Source organism: Gorilla gorilla, chromosome 4, assembly GCF_029281585.2.
Source record: "Gorilla gorilla gorilla isolate KB3781 chromosome 4, NHGRI_mGorGor1-v2.1_pri, whole genome shotgun sequence".
Classification (NCBI taxonomy): domain Eukaryota; kingdom Metazoa; phylum Chordata; class Mammalia; order Primates; family Hominidae; genus Gorilla; species Gorilla gorilla.
Window position 1 is genome coordinate 34,846,207 of NC_073228.2, and position 12,263 is coordinate 34,858,469.

A 12,263-nucleotide genomic window follows, 5' to 3' on the forward strand; every position below is an offset into this window, starting at 1 on the left:
TCACTAAAAACAATCATTTTATAGGTTTTTGTGTGAACACAAGTTTTCATTTCACTTGGGTAAATACCTAGGAATGGGATGTTAGAATTGCTGGATAATGGCCAGGTGCAGTGACTCACACCTGTAATCCCAGAACCTTGGGAGGCTGAGGAGGACAGATCACTTGAGTCTAAGAGTTTGAGATCAGCCTGGCCAGCATGGTGAAACCCCGTCTCTACTAAAAATACAAAAATTAGCCAGGCATGGTGGTGTGTGCCTGTAGTCCCAGCTCCTTGGGAGGCTGAGACATGAGAATCATTTGAACCCAGGAGGTGGAGGTTGCAGTGAGCCGAGATCGTGCCACCACTGCACTCCAGCCTGGACGACAGAGAGAGGCTCTGTCTCAAAAAAAAAAAAAAAAAAAAAAAAGGGATTGCTGGATAGTATTATAAGAAACTGCCAAACTGTTTTCCACAGCAGCTGTAGCTGTACCATTTTGCATCCACCAAGCACTATGTGAAAGTTCCAGCTGTCCCACATCTTTGTCAGCACTTAGTATTGCCAATTTTTTATTTTAGCCAATCTAATAAATGTAGAGCAGTATCTTATACTTTTAATGTGCTTTTCCTTAATAACTAATGACACTGAGCATCTCTTTATCTATTTATTTGCCATCCATATATTATCTTTGATGAAGCACCAGTTCAAATCTTTGCCTACTTTTAAATTATGTTTTTTAATCAATGAGTTTTTAGAGTTTTTCATATAGTATGGATCAGATAAGTGTGCCACAAATATCTTCTCCCAGTCTGTAGTTTGTCTTTTCATTCTCTTAATGGTGCCTTTTGAAGAGCAGAAGTTTTCAACTTTGATGCAGTCTAATATAGCATTTTATTCTTTTATGAATCATGCTTTTAGTTTTGTAACTACAGAATCTTTGCCTAACCCAAGATCACAATGATTTTCTCCTACATTTTCTTCTAGAGCTTTTATAGTATTGGGCTTTACATTAAAGTTTATAACTCATTTTGAGTTAATTTTTTTTACATGGTGCAATGAATAGAACAAGGTTCACTTTTGCCTATAGATGTCTAATTGTTTTAGCACCATTTGTTGTAAAACTATCCTTTCTCCATTGGCTTGTCTGTATCTTTGTCAAAAATCAATTGATTATATATGTATGGGTCTGTTTCTGGACTTCTATTTGATTTCTTTGATCTGTGTATTTTCTTTTGACAATATCACATCATCTTGGTTGCTCTAGCTTTAGAATAAGCCTTGAAATCAGATAGTGCAAGTCCTCAAATTTTGACCTTTTTCAAAATTATTCCTTTGCCTTTCCATATAAATTTTAGAATCAACTTGTCTATTTCTACAAAAAAAATCCTGCTGAATTGGAATTGCAATGAATCAGTAGATCAGTTTGAGAAGAATTGCCATCTTGACAATTCTGAGTCTTCCAGTCCAACCATCTACTCATTTAGCTTTTCTTTTTTATTCATCAGTGTTTTATAGCTTTCAACATCTAGATCTTATACATATCGTATTAGATTTATAACAAAATATTTCATGTCTTTGGATGCTATTGTTAAAAAATACTTTTAAAAATTAGTTCCCCATTGTTGTTAGTGTATAAAAATACGATTGATTTTTGGTTTTTGACCTGGTATCTTGTAATCTTACTAATCTCATTTATTGGCCCTTGTAGCTTTCTTTGCAGATTCTCTGAGATTTTCTGTGTAGAAAATTATGTCATCTTTGAATAGAAATAGTTGTATTTCTTCTTTTACAATGCATATGCCTTTTACTTCTTTTTTCTTGCCTTATTGCACTGGCTGCAACCTTCAATAAAATGTTAGATAGGAATGGTGAAGCAAACATCCTCATCTTATTTCTGATTTTAGGAATTAGGGTTTCTATGGAGCTTTCTCACTAAACTTGTAGTGAAAGGAAAACATTTCTTAGCTCTCTCTAAAGAAAAGAATAAAACTCCTATCTCACTGACAACTCTTTCCAAGAAATCTAATTGCAACTTCTGGACTTTATGACTTCAGCCTGGGTCATATCTTTGAGGTGGACAGAGCTAGGGGTCACAGAACTGGTTCCAGGATGGCTCCATAGACTTGCAAATGTGTTCTAGTATCTTATTTTTTGCAAAGGGGGAAAGCTTGCCACTTTCGTTTTTCTCAGTATTTTGGGGTCTCAGCCAAAATCAAGTCATCTATCTACAGATGGAATTATTACTTTTATTTTACAAATGACGGATGTTAGGCTCAGAGAGTTTAAATACCTTGCCCAAGGTCATATAGTTACAAAGTGACATAATTCAAATTGAGCTTGGTCAGGACCAGAGAAGATGTTATTTCCACTAGGGCATATCAGTACAGCTAGAAAAATTCAGACAGCATTTATCATGTCCCCACCTCACACATAAAACCAAAGTGGCTAAGGTATCTCTAAACTTCATTTAGTCATTCTAAAAGACCATACTATGGCTAATGGAGGAAATAGTGTTGCATTTGTCCTTCAAATGGCCATAGAATGAAAATCATCCTAAATCCTGAAGCAGGTGCTGAGGTCAGAAGCTGAGAGTCTCTAATTATCAACACTGGTCCCCTCAGGCTTTCCTTGAATAACCCAGACAGGAAATCAGGACAGACAATATGGAGTCTATTTTGGTCAAGAAATTTGACCATATGTCTCTAGATCAAGGAGCCCATGACAATTTGCTTCTGTGGCCACTTCAAGAAAATCAGGCCCCAGCTGCAGATCACTTCTTGCAGATCAGAGTCAGGCAGGCCCTGAGCAAAAGCTTGGGTTGAAACTGATCCCAGCGAAATCACAAACTGAAAGAAATACTCCCCTATCATTCACAATCCCCCAGCAAGTGAACAAAGCTTTTGTGTAAGTTTTCTAAAAAATGAATTTTCCTGGGAACTAAAAGTTATAAATTAAAAATAGGGGTCTCAGCAATTTCTCTCCTGGGCATATACCCCAAAGAATTGAAAACAGGTGTTTAAGCAAAAACTTGTACATGAATGTTCACAGTAGCACATACTATTCACAATAGTCAAAAGGTAGAAACAATCTGAATGTTCATCAGCTTAAGAACGGATAAATGAAATATGGTATATCCATACGATGGAATATTATTCAGCCATAAAGAGGAATGCAGTAACTGATCTGTGCTATGACATGGATGAATCTTGCAAATATTATGCTAAGTGAAAGAATCCAGACACAAAAGGCCACATATTGTATAATTCTAATTATATGAAATATTCAGGGTAGGCAAATCTATAGAGACAGAAAGCAGACTGGTGATTGCCAGGAGGTGAGGGAGAGGGGAATGGGGAGTGACTGCTTTGTAAGTATGGAGTTTCCTTTCAGGGTGATGAAAATATTCTGGAATAAGATAGTGGTGATAGTTGTACAACTCTGTGAATGTATCAAATGTAACTGAATTATACACTGAAAAGTGGTTAAATGGTAAATTTTATGTTATGTGTATTTTACTATAATAATTTAAAAAGAGAGCTCTTTGCTTAAGAGCAGCTATCAGGTTGCTATTATGTTATGGTTGTCTATCCAGGTCACTTCCTGAAACACCTCTCCTGCTTAGCTCAGTGTTTTTGTCATATGCCAGTTAGATTATAACAGTAGCCTCCTAACTAGTCCCCTGTCCCCAGTTTTACTTATCTTCACTCCATGTTCCATGGATTCTCTACAGTGTCAAAATGAGCATTACATTCCTTTATTTAAAATCTTTCAATGGTCCCTGAGCTTCTACTGCGGTAAGATAGCATTCCCTTGCACAGCATTGAAAGGCACTTCCTGGTTTGGCAACTGACTGCTTCTCTCCCTTTGCAGGCCTTATGGTGAGTGTGCCCTGAGATGGCAGGGCCCATGGTGCTCTCAAGGATTGTTCTGTCCCAAGCACATAGAACGGCCCCAGGTGCATAGCAGGTGCTCAGTAAATATTTGTGAATGCAGTAATCAGGCTTCAGCTAAGCTATCTAGCTCCAGCTCTTGCTACTTCCCCCAAATACCCTGTATTCTAGCCAAACCAAATTCTCCCATAAGTTAGGCCAATCCACGCATCTGAACCGTTGTTGAATTGCTCTCTCCATTTGGAATGTTTTCTGACCATCTGTAAATCTGAGCAAAGGGGTTCATCCTTTAAGACAGCTCAAGCAGTTTCTCTTTTGAGACTGTCAGTCACTCATTTCTTGGTGTTCCCATAGCACTTTGAACAGCCCTTTGTGGCAGCTTTAGCATATCTTGTCCTAGAATCATTTGTCTACATCCCTGACTCTCTTACCAGACTATGTGGACTAAGTAGCTCATCTTAACTCCTCCTGCATCCCCTCTTGTGATTAACATATTATAGGTGATACTGGGGGACTGAACAACACAAAAAGTAACTAAATGATTCTTCTTGAAAGATCAACCTTGGGGCTGGACGCAGTGGCTCACGCCTGTAATCCCAGAACTTTGGGAGGCCAAGGCGGGCAGACTGCTTGAGGTCAGGAGTTCAAGACCAGCCTAGCCAACATGGCGAAACCCCATCTCTACTGAAAATACAAAAATTAGCCAGGTGTGGTGGCAGGTGGCTGTAATCCCAGCTACTCAGGAGTCTGAGGCAGAAGAATCACTTGAACCCAGAAGGCGAAGGTTGCGGCAAGACGAGATCACCCCCAACGCATTTCAGCCTGGGTGACAAAGTAAGACTCTGTCTCAAAAAAAAAAAAAAGAAAGAAAGAAAGATCAGCCTTGGGAATTTTTTTTTTTCCCACAGAAAACAATCTGAATTAAACTGGAAATTGAGGACAGCCATCACTGAATCTCTTGTCATTCTATGTACTTGGCTGTGGTAAATGGCAGGAAGAGAAGGAGACAGAAATGGAAACAAGTGGAAAGGGCAGGAAACTAGCAGCATAATGGATGTCGCCCTTTCTCTTTCTGAAGGATCCCACCAGGGACTTACTGAATGGATCAGAAAGTGAATGGCAACCATTACTCTGTTTCCAGGAAGAGGAGCGGCCACGTACTCTGGGTGCTACGTTTGGTACAAGTGTAGCCTCCCACCAAGCCTGAGTAATTGCGAATCAACCGTGAAAATGAAATTCCAGTTTTCCTTTACAGCATTTTCCCTTTATTGCTTCGTCCCCTCTTGCCCACTGACGTCAGGAGTGTATTCCATTCTATCTCTTTCTAATCATGTTTGTCTCTCCAGCTTGGGCAGAATGTGCTGTGCCGTCTGTGCCCTTTTCAGCAACTTGTGCTCTGTGTGCTTGTCTTGTGCTTTGTTGCTCCTCATGTCTGCTGCTGGGTCCTTTTGGTTAATATCATCCTCCCTTCCCCAGCATACAAGAGAGCGGCCACTCGGAAAGGCTTGGTTGCAGAGTAGGACTCAAGGAGAACGTCTCTCTGGCTCTTTCTCAGACTGCAAGGCACTTTGAATCCTGCATTTCAAAGATAAGTGGAGAAGGAGAAATTTAGGAAGAGGTAGGGGTCCAAGAGCATAAGGGAAAAGAATTGATATGGTTTTGTGTATCTGCTAAGTGATCTCACTTAATTCTCTCTTTCCGATGAGATCGTATTATTAGTTGACGATGAGGAAACTGAGATGAAATAACTTTCCCAAGACCACTCAGCTGGTCAGTGTCAGAGTCAAGATCCAAACCCAGAAATGTCCACTCCAGCATTGGGGCCCTTGCCTCCCCCACCCACCTCTGGCTGTGGGAGTAGGCTGCCCAGGAGGCTTTGGGGAAGGAAAGGCAGGAGACACTTCGAATGTAGATCTGATTGAGGCTGGCATCCAAGGCCACGGGGGTCCGATTTGGCCATGAGATTTCCCGATGCTCTTCACACCAGGCTATTGCCCATCAGGTCCGGATGTTTTAGAGATGGGGATGCAAGGAAGCCACAGGAAGCCTCCAGAAGAAAGGGGTTGGTGAGGAGTTGGGCAAAGTCTAGGCCCTAACCAGTAAATGGAGGTGGACTAGGACCAGGCTCCCATTCCTGGAAATGGAGGTAGAAATAAAGCCATCAATCAAACGGGACACTCCAGTGCAGGTTAGGGAAAGGCCTCGGTCTGCGGCCCAGGCACGTGGAAGACAACATCTCCAGCCGATGGGACTGCTGATACCCACCTTGCTCCACCAGGATGAAGTTTGATGCCACTGGATACAAGACTCTGTTTTTCAGTTTCCTACTAATTTTTTGGTGCCTCTACTTGCATGCACACACTTTACCTACAGTAACTCAGCGCCGGCCAGTTGTGGTGCAGTGCTTGCTTGTGCAAAGCCGCAGATTAAATTCCTATATTCATTCATTCATTCATGTATTTATATAGCAAACATTTGAGGGGCTACTATGGGCTAGGTGCTGGGGAAAACCAAATGAATAAAACACAATCCCTGCCAGCGCAGAGGTCACAGGTGCCCAGGGAGCAGATGTGCATGTGAATATTTATAGCAGGAGTCATCAGTGACAGAAGTGTGCCGAGGTACCCAGAAAGGTATGTGTTCCTCTTGGGCTTGGAGGTAGGAGAAAGCACCCCAGTGGACAGGACAGTCAGAATGTCAAATCCCTATCTCTCATGGTTCATCAAAATGCCCTCTCCTGCCTGTGCTGGTGACAAGGCAGGGCTGTGGTCAGCCCACAGAGCTGTGGGATAACCTTGATGGTGCAGTAAGGGTTAAAGCACAGAGGGGTGGAAGTAAGAAATTATTTTCATGATAAGGCAGATCCTTGGGTTCTGACATAATGCCTCTGTGAGGTATGAGCCTCTCCTGGACAACAATAAAAAGGTATAAAATATAGCAAGGCTGCTCCTCTGAAGTAACAAATCCCTTCCATTGTGTAAGCTGCTGGGACTGCCAACTTCAGGCCGGCCTCTGTGAGGTCCAGGCTTCTCTGTGATGCCCAGGCCTCCTCTGTAAGTACAGGCCTCCTCTGTGAGGTACTGATGCCCCAGTGTGAGGTACAGACCAGCATGAGGGAGCTGCCTTCTTTCACGCCATTATATATGCTTGATTTCATCATTCTCCTTTGCACTGCTTATGTACAGGTTAGGAAGTAAAGCCAAATGAAAGCTAGCAACAGAGGCAGAGTGATTATTCTCTCTAAGCTTTGAACTTGGACCAGCCACGTTTCCAGTCTAGTATAGACAACAATGTCAATCCTCTGCCCAGATATCCTTTTTTTTTTTTTTGAGATGGTGTCTTGCTCTGTCACCAGGCTGGAGTGCAATGGCACAATCTCGGCTCACTGCAAGCTCTGCCTCCTGAATTCAAGCGATTCTCCTGCCTCAGCCTCCCGAGTAGCTGGGACTGCAGGCGCATGCCACCACACCCAGCTAATTTTTGTATTTTCAGTAGAGACAGGGTTTCACCATGTTGGCCAGGATGGTCTCGATCTCTTGACCTCATGATCTGCCCGCCTCAGCCTCTCAAGGCACTGGGATTACAGGCGTCAGCCACTGTACCCAGCCCCAGATATCCTTTAGGACATTTCTAAAGCGACCCAGATGGGGTCAGGCTGAAGCTACCCTCTACAACGACTGGCGTGAGACTCACCCTTGCTTTGCCTCCTTGCCTGTCCTGCCCTGACTGTTCCCTCACTCTCCTACTTGTCTCCCCTGAAAGCACTTCTTTAGAAAAAATTACTTGCACATAAATCCTCATCTTAGGGTCCGTTTCCAGGGAACCTGACCTAAACACTTACCTTCAAGAACACGAGAGAGAAGATTGCAACTGTGCTTCATTCCAGCCAGGGCCACATTATGACTTTCCTGCAGGGCTGCCAGATTTAGCAAATAAAAAATACAAGATGCCCAGTTAATTTGAATTTCAGATAAACAACAATTGTTTTCTTAGTACGAATATGCCCCATGCAATATTTGCAAAATATTTATACAAAGATATTATTCATTGTTGATCTGAAATGCAAATGTAACCGGGCCTTCCATATTTTATATGGCAGTCCTTAGAAAGGACCTCAAGTCCTTTTGCTTTTGTGGGCCCCTTCTTCTATTAAAAAAAAAAAAAGTTATATTTACAACTGCACTGGTATAAAAATGAATGTAGGCTGGGCATGGTGGCTCATGCCTGTAATGCCAGCACTTTGGGAGGCCAAGGCAAGAGGATTGTTTGAAGCCAGGAGTTCAAGACCAGCCTAAGCAAGGTCTTGAACTAGTAAGATTCTGTCTCTCTCTCTCTCTTTTTTTTTTTTTGAGACGGAGTCTCACTCTATCACCCAGGCTGGAGTACAGTGGCACAATCTCAGCTCACCGCAACCTCTGCCTCCCTGGTTCAACCCATTCTCCTGCCTCAGCCTCCTCAATAGCTGGGATTATAGGCTTGTACCACCATGCCTGCTAATTTCTTTGTATTTTTAGTAAAGACAGGGTTTCACCATGTTGGCCAGGCTGGTATCAAATTCCTCACCTTAAGTGATCTGCCCGCCTCGGACTCCCAAAGTGCTAAGATTCCAGGCATGAGACACCACGTCCAGCCACAAGATCTTGTCTCTACAAAAAAATTTTTAAAATTAGCCAGACATAGTGATGCATGCCTGTGGTCCCAGCTGCTCAGGAGGCTGCAGCAAGAGGATCATTTGAGTCCAGGAGTCCAAGGCTGCAATGAGCTATGATCATGCCACTCCAGCCTGGGTGACAGAGCAAAACTCTGTCTCTAAAAAAAAATTTTTTAATTAAAAAAAGAATATAGGCTGGGCGTGGTGGCTCACGCCTATAATCCCAGCACTTTAGGAGGCTGAGGCAGGCAGATCTCCTGAGGTCAGGAGTTGAGACCAGCCTGGCCAACATCGTGAAACCCCCATCTTTACTAAAAATACAAAAATTAGCTGGCCGTGGTGGGCGCCTGTAATCCCAGCTACCTGGGAGGCTGAGGCAGGAGAATTGCTTGAACCTGGGAGGCAGAGGTTGCAGTTAGCCGAGATTGGGCGACTGCACTGCAGCCTGGGTGACAGAGTGAGACTCGGACTCAAAAAAAAGAAAAAGAAAAAAGAGACAATGTAACCCAGCCTGGATTCATTATTATATACTCATTATTACTATTATTGTACTCATTTTTCTTGTACTTTAAAGGAAATTAAAGTTAAAACATGCTTGAGGGCCTAAAAGTATCATGGACCCCAACTACTATACCTACCGTGCCTAATAAGTCAGCCCTGGTGCCAGCTTATAAAGAGCCTTGAATGCTGTGATTAGACATGATGGACTTTCTTCATCAATCATTGTTCAAACAAGAGCTCCGCGACCAAACAGTACTTCAGAAAGATAGCCCTAGTTGAGAGTGTGGAGAAGAGGCCAAAGAATGAAATATGTGATGAGGGAGAAGATGGTCACCGTGACTGAGATGGGACACTCAGGGCCTTAACAAGCGCAGCTGGCAAGCTCATTAATTTGAGGGTTTACACCCTATAATGCTCACCAGGTCTCCACTGGGTACAGATGTGTCCTGGGACACAGGTAGGGTGGCGGTATGGTCTTACCTAAGTGGATCTGAGCCATTAGCTGGGCTCACCCCCTCCTCACGAGAGCAGATAGAATGCCACCTTGCAGAAAACCAAGATGTGGGCCTCCAACATGAAGCATGGAGAGATGCTCTGAGCCAGGGCCCAGGACCCAATGTCTGGTTCTGTACATAGCTTTACTGAACACAGTCATGCCTATTCAAATCCATATTGTTTACGGCCACTTTTGTGCAGGGTTGAGCAGTTTCAACAGAGACCAAATGTCCTACAAAGCCTAAGATATTTACTATCTGGCCCTTTACAGAAAAAGTTTGCCAATTGCTCCTCCAGGCTATGGGGGATTCACAAGATGGGATTTTGTCAGAAATGGATGTTTCTGAGTATGTAAAATTTAAACCAAAGCCCTGCCTCTCCATCATCACTGGCTGCGTTATAATACAGTATGCGTATCTCCTTCCCCATGCCCACCAATGGAAAGAAAAACTCCACACATTATCTCCAAGCAGATGGAAAATGGCTTCGCTCTTTGGGTTATAGGGGAAACGCAGCAGAAAAACTTGTCCAGACGGTGGGTATGAATTCAAATGAAAAACCCACCCTTCAAAGACCAGGGTGTGTTCCCGGTGGGAGCCACACAAGCTTAGAGAGAAGGAGAGGAGAGAGATTTGGAAAGAAGTGTGGCAATGCTGTTCAGAAATTCCTACTTGCCCTTTTGCAATCGTTTAAATAATCTGTGCTGCGCAATGGGTACTTTACCTGACCTAGTTAAGAATCAGATTGCTATTTTAACTGAGAAAAATGGTACTTTCAATCAGTTTAGAAAGAAGAAAAGAATAAACATTATCAAGACCATCGCTTAGAAGATTAGGACAAAAAAATCCAGGAGACGCTTCAAAGCTGTTTTTGTTTTTCTTGGCTTTGAAATACATAGACAGTCCTGATAATTTTATCTTCCTCGAAATATAGCAAATAAAGTCTATTTACTACTCCCGGGCAATTCCATACATAAATTAAAATAAAACACACACATACAACACAAAGCACTTTAAACGAATCCTCCTGCGGGTCTCAAATCCATCATTTCTCTTCCTGTGGTGAGGGTTTTATGCCACAGATCAATGCAATTTGAAAGTTTTGGAGGGGATTTTGTTTTTCATACCCTGCTATTTGATGAGTTTTTAGATGGCCATCTGAAGAACAGCTTACACGCTGTCTCTCATGGATCTCAGGGAGGCCTCAGATGAGCTGACATGTTGAAAGATGGTTAGCAGAGATAGAAGTATATTTTATCTAGTTTCTCGAAGTCAGCTTTTAAAGTTAGTTCAAACACACTACTTAGTGAATTCATGAAAAATCTTTTTTAACCCTGAGAATGATATTTCCATTTCTTGTCACCATATTTAGTAGGAGAGTTGCTTTAAGAAACATCATCTTTCCCATTAAAAAAAGGCTTTCTAGGCACAAACTGTGCCACAAAAAGCATGTGGAAAGATAGGCTGATTCCCTTTGATTGTATTTCTGAATGTGGTGATTTTAAAATGGGATAAGATATTCCAATATCCCTAATTAGAACTTTTTTTAGCTGGCCACATAGGAAGGTGTTTCTGTGTCCATAAAAATCATCTTGTCTTGGTAGAACATGCATTTTAAAATAATTTCATATGTGATTCATTATTTTTTTTTCTTTCAACAAATCATCTATTAAGCACCCTGTATGGGCCACATACTGTGCTAAACCTAGGAATACAGAGATTGAAGATACCGTTCTTGCCATTAAATTGCTCATAGTCTAACAGGGAAGACGGACACAGAAAAAAAAATTACAATGCAAAGCAGCGAGTGTGCCCCTAGACCCTCTCCCTGAAGTCTCCTCTTGTTGCCGATGGCATGCATCAACAAGATTGATTGGTTGACTGGTTGACTGATGGCTACCCAAGCCTCATTCCTAAAAAAGACATTATCAATATGGCTAATCAAATGGTATAGCAAAAGAGCAAATGGATAGATTAGGTAGAAGTTAGCTAAATCTCCTACATTCTGCCAGAGAGGATAAATTTCTATCTCGACTCTTCCATGAAGAGCAGATACAGTACACTGATAGAGCTACAATAGCTTTCTTTTCCAGGCCACATATATTAGATAGTTTGCCTTTACCCTCCCACCACCACCTGATATATAAAATAAACACAGAAAGACATTATTGCTACCTAACAATGGGTAGGGGGCGGGAGTGGTGGTGAGGAAGGAATGAGATAGATGCTAACAGGGCTGCAGTCCCCCAAAGCTGTGCAAGCGAAGTCCCCACAGATGCAGTTCAGACGTGACTGGGTTCTGTGAACCCAAAATATGTAGTTAGAAAGCTTTTGGCTGCAAGTAACTGAATATCCAATTAAGTGCTTTTTAAAGTGTTTATTTTCATTACATACCAATAAATCCAGAGGCATTGATTCCAACCAAGGGGTATTCAAAATACTTAACAACCAATCTGTCCCAGACATTGACAAATGAGAACCGAAGCCTGACCAGTCAGAATAAAGCCTAGCCTTAAACAACCATTGCTGCTGGATCATACTTCCGGCTACACTCCATCCCTGGTTCCAGGCTGGCTCAGCAACACAATGTCAGGGCTTGGGTCCGTTTCTGAGAGATTCTCTTAGCCCTCCCTTTGTGGTGATGAGACGGCTGCCACATCTCCAAACATCACTTTTCTTCATCTAGAAATAAAGTCTAAAAGCAGGAAGGAAGGGATGAAGGATTCTCTTAGTTCACCTCTCTTTTTT